The 16,391-nt window shown below is 42.2% G+C and overlaps 1 protein-coding gene and 1 non-coding gene across 2 annotated transcripts in view; one reads left to right on the top strand and one right to left on the bottom strand.

The window, feature by feature from the left end:
- Positions 1-9,774, bottom strand: part of COLEC11 (collectin subfamily member 11) — a 36,744-nt gene extending 26,970 nt beyond the window's left edge. The window contains exon 1 of the mRNA XM_032185119.1: positions 9,569-9,774. The gene's annotated coding sequence lies outside the window, so the exon portion shown is untranslated. The remainder of the gene's footprint in view (positions 1-9,568) is intronic.
- On the top strand, positions 4,082-4,153 carry TRNAH-GUG. Its single transcript has one exon. It is a non-coding gene; the product is annotated as a tRNA-His (tRNA).
- Positions 9,775-16,391: the final 6,617 nt, after the last annotated feature.

Genomic DNA, 16,391 nt, shown 5'->3' with positions numbered 1-16,391 from the left:
GCAATGCTGCAAAGTGTTGATTTAAAGGTTAAAGCAATGAGCTTGCAAGAAGAAAAAATATCTAAATGTTAATGCTGTGGGATTGTGGAAACAGGGATCATAACTGCCGTGGTTACAAATTCTCTGTGAAACCTATGGAGCATGGAGTGGCATAAAGCAGTAACACATTTCAGGTTCTGATGATGCTGAAGAACAGCAAGGTTTGCTGCAGAGGACAAAAGACTGAGTCTAAGCTAACGAGAAGCTAACATTACCTAAAAGTCTAACTGATGGGAAGTCATCGGTTACTCCCTAAAGTGCACTTAATTCTGGCTCAATAGAGCTATTTCCTCAGCCAGTGTTTGTGAGGTGTAAGGGACTATTAGTTCCGACTGTACCATGTAGGTGCCCTTGTCACATGTAGGAATAGTTGCCCCACTTTTCATTGAGAATAATGTTTTTTTAAAAGTTGTGAGACAAATTTGTTCCTGATGTAGTTCTGCTGAAGTCAACGAGTTTATGGCAGAATTGACTTACCATCATCTGTGCTGAAAATACAAAATCAGGGCTTCAGCAAGGGTGAGAGAAAGACTGGTGCCAGAAGGAAGAAAGTACCTTTTCAAAACCTACAAGTAGAGGGAGATGGGACCCACATGACTTCTTACCCTGAGTGTCAAAGTTCTCACAACAGCTGTGTTGTGTGTTGGATAGTAGCAAGTCATATTCATGTAGAATTTTCTGTGTGAAGCATTTGTCAGAAATAACTAGAAATGCTAAACAAAAATGTCTCCCATAAGGTTTTAATTAAAAGTCCCCATTATACGATCATCTCTCTGCAATAGACTTACTTGCATATATAATTAGCAGAAATAGTTTGTGATTTTGGGTGTCATGCTTGAAATATGTCAGACCAAATTATCAGTATTCCTAATCACCCCCACATCCAAAATATCAGGTTCAAATATAGGTGTCAGTACTTTTAAGAACCCATGCCTAAACTGTCTCAGTTCAGTCCCACTCCTTTCAAGAATCCACAAGAAAACCTGATGCTATCTCTACACACATTACTGTAGGAACTAAAACACCGAGGAGTCACTGAGAATCACTGAATAATCTAGAAAACACTGCAGGAAACATTCCCTTACATAAATGAATACATATTATTTACATATGCATTTTGCATCACATATCTGAAGCTTTAGGGTATCTCTTTTCAACACTCCACATCCACAGAAGCATAGGACTGGCTGCACGTTTGTATATTTGTGCAATATTTAAGTATTTAATGCCTGTTCAACCAATTTACCCTTTCCAAGATGTCCTAGCCCTCCAGGTGCCTCGACGTTTTTCAGGTGGGCTTGACCATTGACTTCCTGAAGGCACTGGATGGGGTCACAAGGCAAACTTTAGCTGAGAAGGGTGGTCCCGCATCCCCAGCTAAATTCTCTGAGGTGCAGGGACCAGGCAGAAAGACCCCTCAACCTCCCCAACACATCAACAGCAGTGTGTGCCTTTTCCACAGCAGAAAAGCCACTCAAGTACTGGTCCAAAAAGTGAGAAATGGCAGCTGTGGAACAGCCTTAACCAAAAAGGATTAAAGTCCACAGCTCCAGCTCCTCAGGAGAGTAATGCTCACACTGGATGGATGCTACAGGTAAAATTAGGGTACACTTGGGCACAGCAGATTAAAAGATGAAAGGCAAGCAGGGAAGAAGCCTGCCTGAAGGCAACTCAAGCCTAGCAGTAGGACACTAGGCTTAAAAATAAAGGAAAATGAGTCTATTGTGAGACATAAAGCAGTGAAGGAAGAACACTCATGTATTGATAGTATTGACACAGGATTAGAAATGTCTACGTAGAGGACAAATTCTAATTAAAGTACATAATAATGAGACTATAGGAAAAGTAAAGAAGAGACATAGGATGATCCTCCTACTAGCAGGAGGAATACAAGGCATAAGTGAAGAACGTGGGAGACCTAACCTGAGGTGAATGGCAGAGAAAGGAAAGAGATGGCACCATCCCAGAGCACTCATGGATTGGAGAAAGATTTGCTTTCTGTTCCTTCAACAGAGTAGAAGCAGCTTTAGCCCCCATTTTCTCATGCATTAGATATCACATCAGCTCAACATAAAGGAGGTTCTAGGGTCATGGAAAGCCATTTGACTGCTGCTCAGTTTTTCTGAACGTCACAAGTGCAGCATCTCAGAAAAGTGAGCTATGAGACAGAACACCCCTGGCATTAAGGTATGATCATTTATCAGGGCAGCTTTGCTTAGATCCAGATTTCAACCTTGGAGAAATTACAGGCAGACCCTTGAGTGGGATTCAGTCATTCTGGTTTAGATTGTAGGTCTGAGAAAAATCACCCTGAGCTGCTTATATAATCAAGTCAGAGAAAGGCACCTATCTATGACAATTCATTTCTTCCTAAAATAGGTTAGATAATTGGCTCTCTAGAGGCATGCATTCATTTCCCAGCCTCATAGGTATGTAAAGTTAGGTGAGCGGAGTCCCACTGTCACCATTAGCTAAGCCCATCTACATGAGGAGTAACAGCAGTCTGGCTCCCCTGCTGCAGTCACACATTACCCTCCCCTTCTTCATACTGTCACCAACAGCCATCTGATCCCATGTTGAGCTAGCACAGCATGCTAAGCCAGCAGAAAGCTATTCCTCTTTCTGTAATGTTATTTTTCAGTTGATTTAGTTGCTTGGCTCCCAGTGAGGGTAAAACGGCTATCCACTCCCATGAAGAATGTTGCCAGCCAGGGAAAGAAACACCCTTGGCAGGAGTTGAGGTAGCCTTCAGTGTGTTATAAAACTGTGCCCTCACGTGCCAGAGGCATAGAGAAAACAGAAGGATATGTAACTGAAAGTAGTAATGGGACTAAATTCACTGGAACATGGAAAAAAAAGGAATATAATTAAAGAGTGGGAATATTTTAAAAGTGATGAAACATATGGCAAAATACCAGGCTGCAGTGGAAACTAATATCTAGCGAAAGATACAGAGCTTAGGAGATACAAGATGAGACATTTTGCAGTAGCATGCAAGCCACTAAGAGTCATGGAAGTGATCCAGGAGTATTATCCTCAAATGACAGGGACATGCTTCTCAGAAAGATATTCTCATCATCACTAAACACAATGGCACATAAGTATACATGATCAAAATCTTGCATTTGAATTGGGGCAGTGTCAATGCAATATCAATATATCCATATAGAAATAGCAATAGAAGCAGAACAGTGGTGGAAAAACAAACAAGGTCATATGGATCTGATGTAATTTCATAAAAGCATATGCAAAGATGTGATTACTGTAGATGACTACATATTAACAAAGTTCTCAGAAGATAAAACATTCTTACAAGAGGATGCTACAGCAGATTTGGCCATTCATTCTCTATCATTGGCAGCAGTCAAGATCCTACTTAGAAGACATATCAAATGGTAGCCAGCTGAAAGAAGATCTTCAGTGAAGTATTTTCCAGAGCAGCTTTTATACCACAGTACACACATTTGGAGTTCTTTGCTATGTACAATGCACTGGCCTAAAAGACTTAAACAATTAAGAAAAAATACAAGTGGTTGCATGCAGTTTGAAGTGCTTTTAACAATCCGTTCTCATTTTGAGAAAGAAATTTTAATTCAGAAAGAAGCAGACAAACTGTAGAACAATTTGCAAACAAGGCCACTTAAACTGGAGGTGTTACTTCCCTTATCCGTATGCCAAGATTTTTCTGCTGCCAGAAGATTCCTGAGGATGACAAATCCCTTTTGGATTTTTTTTTCATTAATTTCCTTTAATCTAACCAACTGCCCTGAGTGATTCCTTTATTTTAATTATATATATATATAATTATACATGGAAGAATATATATATATATATATTATATATATATGGAAGAATATAACAAGCCACTTTAAGTAACTGCTGGCATCTCCACCTACTTTGGTGCTCAGCAAATTTATAGAATCATTAAGATTGGGGAAGTCCTCCAAGACAATTCAAAATCTCCAACAACAGCCACAGATGCATCTTCACACAGCCAGAACATGACCAGAGGCAATTTCTATATCTAGAGCCCCGGTAGCGCGCCGTGATCGTATAGTGGTTAGTACTCTGCGTTGTGGCCGCAGCAACCTCGGTTCGAATCCGAGTCACGGCATCGCCCTGGCGGTACCACAGCACACGGGCTCCGAATTTTTAGGAAAGCTCTGCAGGAGGATCTGGATAGGCTGCACCGATGGGCTGAGGTCAACTGCATGAAGTTCAACAAGGCCAAGTGCTGGGTTCTGCACCTGGGGCGCAATAACCCCAAGCAGAGCTACATGCTGGGAGAGGAATGGTTGGAGAGCTGCCAGGCAGAGAAGGACCTGGGAGCGATGGTTGATAGTCGGCTGAATATGAGCCAGCAGTGTGCTCAGGTGGCCAAGAAGGCCAACAGCATCCTGGCTTGTATCAGGAACAGTGTGACCAGCAGGGCTAGGGAGGTGATCGTCCCCCTGTACTCGGCTCTGGTGAGGCCGCACCTCAAGTACTGTGTTCAGTTTTGGGCCCCTCACTACAAGAAGGACATCGAGGTGCTTGAGCAGGTGCAGAGAAGTGCGACAAAGCTGGTGAGGGGCCTGGAGAACAAGTCCTACGAGGAGCGGCTGAGGGAGCTGGGCTTGTTCAGCCTGGAGAAAAGGAGGCTCAGGGGCGACCTTATCACTCTCTATAGGTACCTCAAGGGAGGCTGTAGCGAGGTGGGGGTTGGCCTGTTCTCCCACGTGCCTGGTGACAGGACGAGGGGGAATGGGCTTAAGTTGAGCCAGGGGAGTTTTAGGTTAGATGTTAGGAAGAACTTCTTCACTGAAAGGGTTGTGAGGCATTGGAACAGGCTGCCCAGGGAAGTGGTGGAGTCACCATCCCTGGAAGTCTTCAAAAGACGTTTAGATGTAGAGCTTAGGGATATGGATTAGTGGGGACTGCTAGCGTTAGGTCAGAGGTTGGACTCGATGATCTTGAGGTCTCTTGCAACCTAGAAATTCTGTGATTCTGTAATTTGCACACGTTAAGAAGCTGCACATCAGCTATGATCACTTGAACTTTCAGATGCCTCAGCATGTATATGCTTAGTATTTAGAGGATACTTACAAGAGAAGAAAGTAATGCTACAGCTCTGATTCTACAGCTAACAGCTAAAGAAAAGGCTTCAGAGGTGTTAAGTGTTAAAAACTTCATTAACCTTGTTCTGGCTGAAATCCCAGCACCTGCCAGTTGACATAAGCAAAGGAAAGATCAACAACAACAAAATGTTATTTAGTACTGCCAAAAAAGGATGCAGGAATCAACTGAACATATCATAAACTCCATGTACACAACACTAATTGTGACATTTAACATCATTACTCCTAAAGTCAAGGAAGAAAGTGAATGCAATCACATGTGAACTCAGTCTAAATGGGCAAATACATGCTTAAAAAGAGAGTTGCTTAGAAGACTGTAAAGAAAGTTATTACCAGAGCCATTAAAGTACCTGAGAGACTCTGGCATTAAGTGCCACCAGATTCATTTTACAGGCCAGAAGGTATTGACCTACTGAGTCCTAACAATAATCCATGTCGCTTAGTGCTATATTCAGATGTCTCTTAAATACCTGCAGGGATAGGGACTCAATCACTTCCCTGGGCAACCTGTTCCAATGCTTAACCACACTCTCCATGAACAAGCTCTTCCTTATGTCCAGTCTAAACCTCCTCTGAAGCAACTTGAGATAATTTCATTGCATCCACACTTAAAATCAGAAAAATAAAGATGTATACCTGGAACCTAAGCACAGCTATGGACATCTTAATTTTTCAACGCCCCCTCCACAAAGAGCAGCCAAGAACTGAAGTAGTTAATCTTTCCATTCTCCACCCTTTACCTTCATTCTTCATACCAAAAATAAAAAATAGACCTACTTAACTCAACACTGGTGACACTTACCACTGAATCCGCATCTGTGGCCTCTTCCTAAGCTCAACCAAATCACACCAAACCTCATTCTCCAAACTATTCTATCATAAGAGGATGCACCCGTGGTTCTGTCAGGTTAGTGACAAGGGCACTGTTCTAGCAGATACAGGATGGGCACTGAAGCAGTGGAATGAACTGGATGCAGATCCTCACTCCCCAGGGAAGTGCTCCTGGCCAGTAGATTACACAGAAGCTGGGTGGTAGCACTCAGCTTTTCAAGAACTATTTTCAGTTTCTGAAGTCTCTGTGCCAAAATGACAACAGGCCACACACTTTCAAAAGGTTTCAGCTGTAGAGCACTTTAGCACATAAACACTTTGGGTTCTTGGGCTGCAGCCAGGTGCCTCACTTGTAGCTTTGGAAATAGTTTGTCCATGCCCACATTTCACTCAGGTGGTTTCTTCCTACACTGAATAAAGCAATGTAATAATACCTCAAACTGCTCACCATCTGCCTTTCTACTCTGTTCTGGCCTCTAGAATGTCATCATAGAATGGCCTGGGTTGGAAGGGACCTCAGGGATCATCTAGTTCCAACCCCCCTGCCATGGGCAGGGACGCCACCCACTAGATCAGGTTGCTCAGGGCCTCATCCAACCTGGTCTTAAACACCTTCAGGGATGGGACATCCACAGCTTCTCTGGGCAGCCTGTTCCAGTGCCGCATTATCCTGAGTGGAAAAAGTTCCTTCTAACCTCTAATTTTAAGACCATTCACCCTTGTCCTATCATTATCTAGCCAAGTAAAGAGTCTTTCTTCATCTTTTTTTTTTTTTTTTTTATAAGACACCTTGAAGTATTGAAAGGCTGCAATGAGGTCACCCCGGAGCCTTCTATTCTTTAGGCTGAACAGCCCCTGCTCTTTTAGCCTGTCTTTGTAGAAGAGATGCTCCAGCCCCTTGATCATCTTTGTGGCCTTCCTCTGGACCCACTCTAACAGCTCCACATCATTCTTGTGCTGGGGACTCCAGAACTGGATGCAGCGCTCCCAAGTGGGACCTCACCAGGGCAGAGCAGAGGACAATCACCTCCCTCAAGGTGATGCCTTACAGACATCCTAACTGGTTTCCTGATGCAGTTTGGAGGAAGCATCATCCAAACAGTCACAACAGATAAGGATCCTTAGATCCTAATAAACAAGTAAGAGACTGGCCCAGCAATGAAGAACTCGAGCAGCTTCAGTTCTCTTCTTGCCTACAGACATCTTAAGCACCTAAGGGCATATCATCCAGGCCAAGATTTGTTTGAACAGGCATTTAGACAGTTGAGACAACACCTTGTTGGATTTTAAGAACCATCACTTCCAAAAGCCTTGGGCTCCTAGGAGGTTGTTTTCCTCTTGACTCCTTCACAGTTTACCTCGCTCCCAAAATCCCGTCATACTGTGTACTTGCAGCTTGCAGTTCCAAGTACATAAAATGGAACACTTCTGACACAAAAGTTGGCAGAAACACCAACAAAGTCTCATAAGCATTTTTAAATGTTTTCTCCCTTGTATGGGCGGAGAAGCATTTTTAAATGTTTTCTCCATTGTGTGGAAGGAAACAACAGAAGGGTTTTGAGCCTCCTGCTGACACACCTAACCCTCCCGACATGTCACACTTTCAAGTCCTACAGTAAACTGTGTGGTATGGGGCTCACATGCAAACTAGAGCAAAGTATTCAAGCTTTAAACTAGCTGTCAATTATCTACTAGCAATCAGAGAGGCTTTTCCTACATCTTACTCCTTACTGGCCTCTTTCACTGGAGTGTACTTCCCAAAATACAGCACAGTGCTGCTTGCATCAAGGGAAATCGCAGCAGAGTCCCTGGGCACAGGCCTTACGGGAAGCATGGTTCAGCCGGGAAGTCCAGCCAGTAGTGAAATGCAGTGCAAAGCACAAACTACAGTTCCCAGGAGACACTGTGAGTATATTTTTGGCTAAACTCTTCTGGTTTTCAGCCAAAATACTTTGACAAAAGAACTAAACTACCCTGGAAAGCTGACACTTCTCCCAAAAAAAGCTGCTTTGTCAAGAGCCTTTCTACTTCAAAATTATTCTCAATCAAGATTTTTTGGGCAGCCCTAAAGCTGACTAAATGGAGCTTTTGAAATAGAGTAAAATCATTCAAAAGTAATCAGAGAAACAGCACTCATCATCGTGATGCACAATTTATAAGTTACTGTGCAATTCTCCACTGATTGTAAGAATACACCATGTTTAAAATGCCATTTTGACAATGAATTTGTCACATATTCTGTCCTGTATTAATTTCATTTTAACAAATGCTTTCAATAATTTTGTGAAAGAGTCCTAACAATCTTAAGAAGAACAGTCAGCTTGGAAATGTTCCTTATATACAATATCTACATACCTTATTTATGTTGCAACAATCAGTAGAACCAGTAAAAAGCATTAAGGGTATGTCTAACAAGTTGTCACAGACAAAGACATCCTAACATCATTCTCATGAGTGAAAACTTTAAATCACTGTTTGTTTCATATTTTTCAGTCCCTATAATGCCTTAAAATATCATGATCCTGCCTTAAATGATCATATAAATATGAAAAGTCCAAAAGTGTGAGATCTCATTTTCAAAAACAGAAACATAGGACAAGAGTTTCCTAATGCATCTCTAAAATCTTTCACTACCCAAATATAAAAGCTGTAATATTTCCAGCCAAGAGTCTCTGTTTCACTGTATGGCAAGTGAAGCTGTATATTTCAGTTTTCCAAAGCCACTTGATTTTGTCAGAAAAGAATCCCTGTCCTGAATTCCTCTATTTGAGCACACGTATGTATGCACAGAGGTCAGAATGGAAACTCTTAATTCCTTTTATGAATCCTAATTTTTCATATCCCATGACTGAAAAGCAGGCATATGGCCTTCTGGTTACTGAACTATGGCTTACTCTCTTTGTCCAGCTCATTTAGATCATCTTTACATTCTGTCTTTACACATCCTTAATTTTCATTAGACAGTCCTGTATACTACTGCTACCAACCTGATTTGGTTTTAACTGAGTTTACTCTTAATTACCCACTGGTGTAATTCTATCCTTTACTGGATCCACTGTCATCTGCTTCACTTCTGCAATGTCAGTCTTTATTCTCTGTCTTCCAGACGTATTAAAAGCTCACTTTGTAAAGTAGAAAATAGCCAGCCACTTAGCAATAAAAGTGGAAGGATGGAGAAAAGTACTGAGCACTTCCAAAATTAAACTGAGATGTCTGTCATGTATTACCAGGAATCAGAACCCCTTAATAAACTGCATTAACTTTTCATTGCATGAGAAATTAAAATACCACTTCATCCTTTGTTGCTCAAAGAAAGGAATGAGCTCCTTCAACGGCATTTGAATGTTTCATAGACAAATCTCACACTGACCAGGAATTCTGCGATCTAACCCACATGGGTGCCTCAGACAGAAAGGTCCCACTTCATCTGCTAGAACAGAGCAAGCTGTTACTCCCCTTACCTTCCCCTGCTATGCAGCCATTGCCAATCATATTTTGCTGCTTACAAGACACCCCCCTAACAAACATCTAAGCTTTTTTCCTCTGCATTTCTAGAGAGCAAAAGCACAAAAGCCTCTTACCTTACGATTGCTGAGAAAATGGGAACTGCAGAACACTCTGTGCCTGCAGGGACACTGCACAGATGAACCTCATTGCTGCTGTTTACAGAAGTCTGACAGTTTTTAATTTGAAAAGAGGTTGTCTTTTGCTTTTCGACAGTTCAACAAATCAGACAACACAGTTGCAAGTGTTATCTGTAAACAGCTTCCTGTTTGAAATAGATCAGCTGTCCTGTAGGACAATAATTAGGAAAGAAGTGTGGGAAAGCTGAAGAGGTCCATGATGTAAGCTTTTTATTTTGGGAATGTACTTTTTTGGGAATGCACTCTTACTCTCCCCTCCTCCTCTCTAGCAGAGAACCCCTTTTTAACCATTTAGATCTATTCAGCTCTACGTTATGCATGCAACTGCCCTAGGACAGCACTTCCCTTGCTTTACTTCATTTCTAACAACTGATGTGACAACACAGGGAGTGCAGCAGTGAATATGACCGAGTTATGTGAATAATTAACACACTTTCCCTAGTGAAACTCACCCCACTCCTGCTGTTAGCTGTAAGATTCTTGACTTACTGAGTGGAAACATGCAAGTATTTCAGAGCTGAGTCTCAATTCTCCAAAACAATGCTGTTGTCCACATGACAGGCTTAAAGATTTATTTTTTTAATACACCTTTGACATCACCATGTCAGCGAGAAAGAAAAAAAGATAAAGAAATATTTCAGTATCTTTTCACCCTCCTAAAATGTGAAAAGAATCACCAAAAAGCTTTTGGACTGTGGGACAAGAGAAAGCTGTGATAGGAGCACATGCTCACTTCAATGACCTTCTGATTTGCTCTCGTAGAGGTGTATGTCCTCCCCATCAAGGATTTCATGCTGTGGTGGGGGTTGCAATGTCCTTTGATAGACTTTTCCCCCTCTGCTCATGTCTGGCAGCATCCCCTCTCCCTGAGAAGAGGGGATGCACTCCTCTCCATGCACTCCTCTCCTGGCCCTGGGGCATGTAACCTCCTTCCACACACCACAGCCCCCACTTGAGGCTTCACCACCCCACACCTGAGCAGTTTTACATGCGAGGGATGGGTGCTGTTGGCAGAGCTATCCCCCTCTTCTGGAGGAGGGAATTTGTTCAGCCAGCACATCCCCACCTCTGAGGAGGCTGTGGCAAAACAGGCAGTAAGGGGAAAAAAAGACAAAAACCCGGTACCACAGATACCACAGCAGTGTAGAGGTAGCAGTGCCTCACATTCAGAAACCACTTTTACAAGGGCTGAACCTCTCCTACACCACCCTCTTTTCAAGCCGGGCTGGATCCTGGCTGTCTCTCCTCCATCAGCTTCTGTGTTTCAACGCCCACCAGATGGTCACAAGAAGTTCAGAACTGATGCTCACTTTCAGATTACATCAGTAAGGACAAAAATGTAAAACGCAACAGGGTAAGCACCCCACAACTCTAACTTGAAAGCTGTTTTCTGCATACAAGCTGCATTAGTTCAGAGGGAGCAGAAGGCAATTAGCAGGATCGGGCCCTCACAGCACTCTGTTGGCAGCAACTTGCTACAAGAAACGTTTGATGTAAAGAATGCAGCCAAGTGACTGCAGTCCAAGCCTTTGAAGATCATATTACGATGGCAAAGGCAACGTCCATTTACATACATATCTGCTCTCCCTATATAAACAGGCAAATAACTTTGAGGCCAGAGCTGGAATTCAAGGGAGAAAGAGCCATTTCAGGGAAAGTAGAAAAGGTAGTGTTAAACACCAGGCAAACAGAAGTAAAGAAAAATAAATCTAAGTTTCCAGAGTTCAAAAGGGAAGGCCAAACACAACAGATATGATAGAACTGTTTTCCCTAGACAAGGAGAAAATAAGTCTATGGCTTTGTTTCACCTCTGAAGAAGAAAAGGGCGTACTCCTCTTACAGCTGGACACGAGCAACCTTCCTTCACCCACCCAGACAGCAGACCCGAGGCTGTACAGCCACGCTAGCACATCGTTGGAACCAGACTATGGGCAACCCAGGGCACTAAGACAGACTACACTGGAGCAGCTCAAAAATTCACCTCCCCAGCTTCACCACCTAGCCCTGTCCCCAACCGAATTACTGTAGGGCAGCTGTTCAACCCCACCAGGTCACAGTCGGTAGCTATTCAGCTAACGCTTTTCTTTATGTTAATATGCCAGTCTGCAAGCTGTAGCAGTTCAAGAAATGGTTCTTAAGTCTTTCAGTCACCCTTGCTAATGCAGCAGGACAACTTTCAGAGGCTAGGGTATACAAGAAGACAGATCTAAGTTGGCTATCATGATTGATCCACAACCAGACATCCACCCAGCCTTTAAGCTCAGGGTAAATACCAACTATGCAGAAGAGTTGGATTGAAATAGTTAAAAAAAGCACAAATCAAAATCAAATTGATTATTGAAAGGTGATTTTTTTTTTTTTTTAAAGGGAAACATTTTCAGAGCCTTCAGGCAAATTCTTTTACTCTTTCCAGAGTCAACTGGCATTCAGTCTGTAAGAGGATTAAATGTAATGCTCATTTTAAAAATACTGTTTAAAATACTATTTAAAGATACTGTTTTGAAAAGATGACAGAGCCCTAAAATTCTCCCCTCAGTTTGACAAGTCACCCAATGGTGTCAAAGCATCACGGAACGGTTGGAAGGGTCCTCTGGAAGTCATCCGGTCCAACCCCTTCTCAAGCAGGGCAAACAACGATCTGGATCAGATTTTCTTAAGGGATGAAAACTGCCAACACCCAAACTCTTTCATAAGTCATAATGTGAACTCAGTTGCTGGAGCTCAGCTTACTACAGGTTGCATCACAAATACTGCTCCACTTCTTCAAAGCCAGGGCTGCCTTGCTAACCAGCCCTTGGTAAGCATCCCAGGGCAAACTCCTGAAAAAGGCAAGGAGATGCAGCAGATCTACGACTTCGTGATGGCAAGCTGAGTGCATTCCCTCCTTCGCTCCTGTGACAATCAAAAAACATAGCCCCTTCACTCTGGCTTCACCTAACAATAAACTGTTTAGGCAAAAAAAAATAGGAAACTGTTTTATTAAGTATCAAAACACATCTGGGGGAAAAAGGAACGTGTAGTGCTGCCTGCCCCTGTGAAGATCCCCATACATACCTCATCCCATTAATGCAGCCCCAGAGGGTGAACATCACCACTTCAGTTTGATGGACAAGGCAACAGAAGAAACTCTCCTTACCACCTTTTCTGTACAACACATTCGATGTGTAGTGGGAAAGTTCATCATGGAAACAGCAATGCAAGTTTTAAGTTCTTTTACTGCAGCGTAAAAACTAGCCTTCAACTTCTTTAGTGTTGCTGCACCAACATTTTTTGCATAAAGTTTCTGAGCAGCATTCTCTGCAGCAGTAGTAAGAAGTGTGAACTGTGTTTTCTGTTATTTCTCATCTCTAAATTTGGTAAAATCTCTTAAATGCCTGGCTCCACTTCTATCTTTGCTGTTCCCGGGGCAAATCAAAACTGAATCAGACTCATCAGCACAAGATCATGAAAACCATGGTGCTGCCCATTAGCTATTAACCATTTAGCAACATTTAACAGCAGAAACTAATTGACAAGGTTAAGAATTATTTTCCTGAGAAATGGCAAGAAGGAATAGCAGTAAACCTGTGGGTAGAGGAGGAGATACCTAAACTTGCAAGCTGTAACAAATCCAACAAAAACTTTCTCCTGTTGATCACAATAAGATCAAATACATGTAATTCCTGCAGGGAACAGAGCACTAGTACAAAGAGATGCTGCAGTGTCGCCTCTTTCTCTTGCTCTCAGTGAATGTAGGTTTTTCACATGTGTGCTCTTAAGGCAGGCAATAAGCACACCAAAGCCACCTGCTTACAAAGGGGTCAGCCATTTGCACTGATCAATGCTGCAGTCAAGCCTGTATGGAGGAAAGGGACTCACGCTCCCCTAGCCTAGCCTTAAGGCTTCTTTTTCTGGGACCACATGACCCCATAATCGATATTTTGTCTGCCATTCTGATACAGCTGTAGAGACCTACAAAGCCCATACCGCAGAAGATGAAAACAGTCTAAGCTTTAAAGGTGTTTATATTTTATTATTTTTTATTTTTTTTCTTGGCATCACCCTGGCTTTTAGACTCAACTAAGAATCAAACTCAGGCCTCCCATTTAAAAAACTTAGGAAAAGTGAAGGTACAGGAAATAGATTATTTCAGTCCATAGCACAGGAGCCATAATGCGTCCTTTAACACTGCCTGATGCAAGGATTACTCTATTAAAGCTTGCCACATGCTTCTACTTATATTCAAGGGGAGCTTATCGGACATTATCTAATCATGCCTCCAATTAATCACATTAATCCAAGGCAGGTCAAGCACTTCAAGCAAATTCTGTCACTCCAGACCTGTGACACATCCATGAACCGGTCCTAGTGGAAATCAACAGGGAGCAGCTTTCCTCACAGACAAAAATATTTGAAGACATTTGTGAGGACTTACATGGAAGCCATATGGCAAGCTCTCCTATCAGGTGCAAGCCTTAAGAGCACCTAACAGCATAAGGCCCTTGCTCCTCGCTTTGTTTGACTGGGCTACAACAGGCAAGAATCCGTTTTTCTATGCTCTTCAGGATGTGATGTCTCTCCATATGACACTACAGGTCTTGCTACAGTATGATGCCTCATCACTTTTTCACAAAAACCAGACAAGCTCCTGAGGAATCACGCTTTCAGAGCTCCTCTGTGACAGCACACAAAAAGTACAGGCGAAGTCTAGCATCATCTCTTATGGGCACTCCTTGAGGTTAAGGTAACATTTGACACCAGTATTCCAGCTGCCTCATTAGTACTTGACCAGATGGCATCAAGTGACTTTCCAGATTGCAGGCGTTCATTTGATATGCTTGTCAAGGGAGAGCGGGAGTTGTCTGACTGTATCACTGACACTAAAACACACGGGAGCCCGTGCATAAAGGTAAACTATGACAAAAGTCTTTTGCGGAGCACATGGCCTGGTATTTTTATGCTACAAAAATTCACCTCTGCTTGCAGCTTCATTTATGTAAGAACCATAAATAGTTTTAAGTGTTGCACTTTCAAAGAATTTGCTTATAGAGCCATCACGGGCCTTTGCATTTCATTTAGTTCAAAGGGCTTACAACAAGAGCCAAGAAAAAAATTGTATAGCCAGCTGGCAATGCCTGGCAACATTTGCCATTTTCATATTCAGTTTACTTGATTCCCTCCAAATCCCCAGTGCGTCAAAACTGGAACTGCTACTGACATTTTTGTTACTAAGAGATCAAACCTGAGTTATATTTCACTATGAAAGAAGAAATACTGTCTACTGTAGCCTGCTGTCTGAGCATCACCTCTACTTGCAGATGTTACTTGGCCCCAGTAGACTCACCAACCTCTAATTAAATGTAGTTAACATCTGTTAAGTCTCCAAACAGTCCCCTAACTGCTTCTTCCAACCCACAACAGCAAATATCTATTTGCACAGGCTACCATCTGTGACTGTTATAGCAGAAAGATTAGTAACATGTCTGACTTGAGACTGGATTTTTTACCCCCGCCATCTTCAACCTGCGTAATGCCCATTATAGCAGTGAGAGACTTGAATTCTCAAGTTCTATCACTCCTTCTGTTGTAGGATCTCCTGGAATTATTCTGCCCACACACAGCCAGGATTCAGGGCTATACGCCAGAGACAGAAGTTTGAAAATGCAAGAGGAAAAGGTCTTAGGCAAATTTCTCCAAAGACACAGCCTGTTCTTTTCTGTGTGAAGTCAAGCCTTGTCAGTAAGTAGCAGGAAATTAACTATTAGTTACAACAGGGTATATATAATTTCTTTGTTCTCTTTGCATTGTCTGCACCAGAAGTAACAGCCCACTACTACCTGCCCTTTGCTACTAAACAGAAGCTATGGTACAACTTAAAAAGCTCCCCTGTTCCAATGCAAAAGCAACGTAGAACTTGTTTTAACCTTTTAGTTTTTCCACAGTTCAAGAGATGCATCAAGTGGGAAGCAAGCAAACCCACAGAAAATGAGAAAAAGGAAGCAAAGGTACAAAGACCCTCAATAAGTGCACTTGTCTTCCATTTACTCCTAGGTAAAAAGACACAAGCTATTAAGAGCTCCTGGTGTATAGGTTGTTACCTACTTAGCTTTCCATCTATTAGGCTGTCTCCATAATTAGGTACCTTTTATTGCATTAACCACTTCCTCCTAAGTAACAGAATAGTCTGTTCAGCAAGGTTAAGTACTAAATTCATACAAATTGCTCAGAACATTATAAATTGCTAAGTCCAAAGAGTCAAACTCCTCCCTGAGCTGGTAAAAAGTTAAAACTTGCTGGAAATGTTTCTAGATATACGTACAGATTTTCAACGTGTAGGGCTTTCAAAGCCTTTGGCTGCTATGATACATATGGCCAAGGATGTATGGGAACTATGATAAAACACCATCTATAGATCACAGATACCGTCTAGATAGCAGTCCTCCTTTCACCCTGGCATATCTATCCCTGCTGTTGGTTATTAGTCATGTCCTGGCTACCCCAGATTACCCCAATATTTATTTACATATATAAACCGCTAATAGGTGGAAACAAAATCCATGACTTCCAAAAGCAAAAACAAATGACTAAAACTGTAGTTTGTGTACAAGATAATTAATCTTGCAGAAATTAAAATGTCTTCCAATTTCACTCTATTGAAGGTTGGAAGCTGCAATACCTGCTTTTAGGTAAGAGCCAGTAACGTTCTACCACTCAACCAGCAAGGACAGTTACCTCTAACTCAAGCTATGCCTTCCCAAACCTACTTCCCACAGAATTAAAA

This window comes from Aythya fuligula, chromosome 3 (genome assembly GCF_009819795.1).
Source record: "Aythya fuligula isolate bAytFul2 chromosome 3, bAytFul2.pri, whole genome shotgun sequence".
NCBI lineage: Eukaryota > Metazoa > Chordata > Aves > Anseriformes > Anatidae > Aythya > Aythya fuligula.
This window is presented reverse-complemented; position numbering and strand designations above follow the sequence as displayed.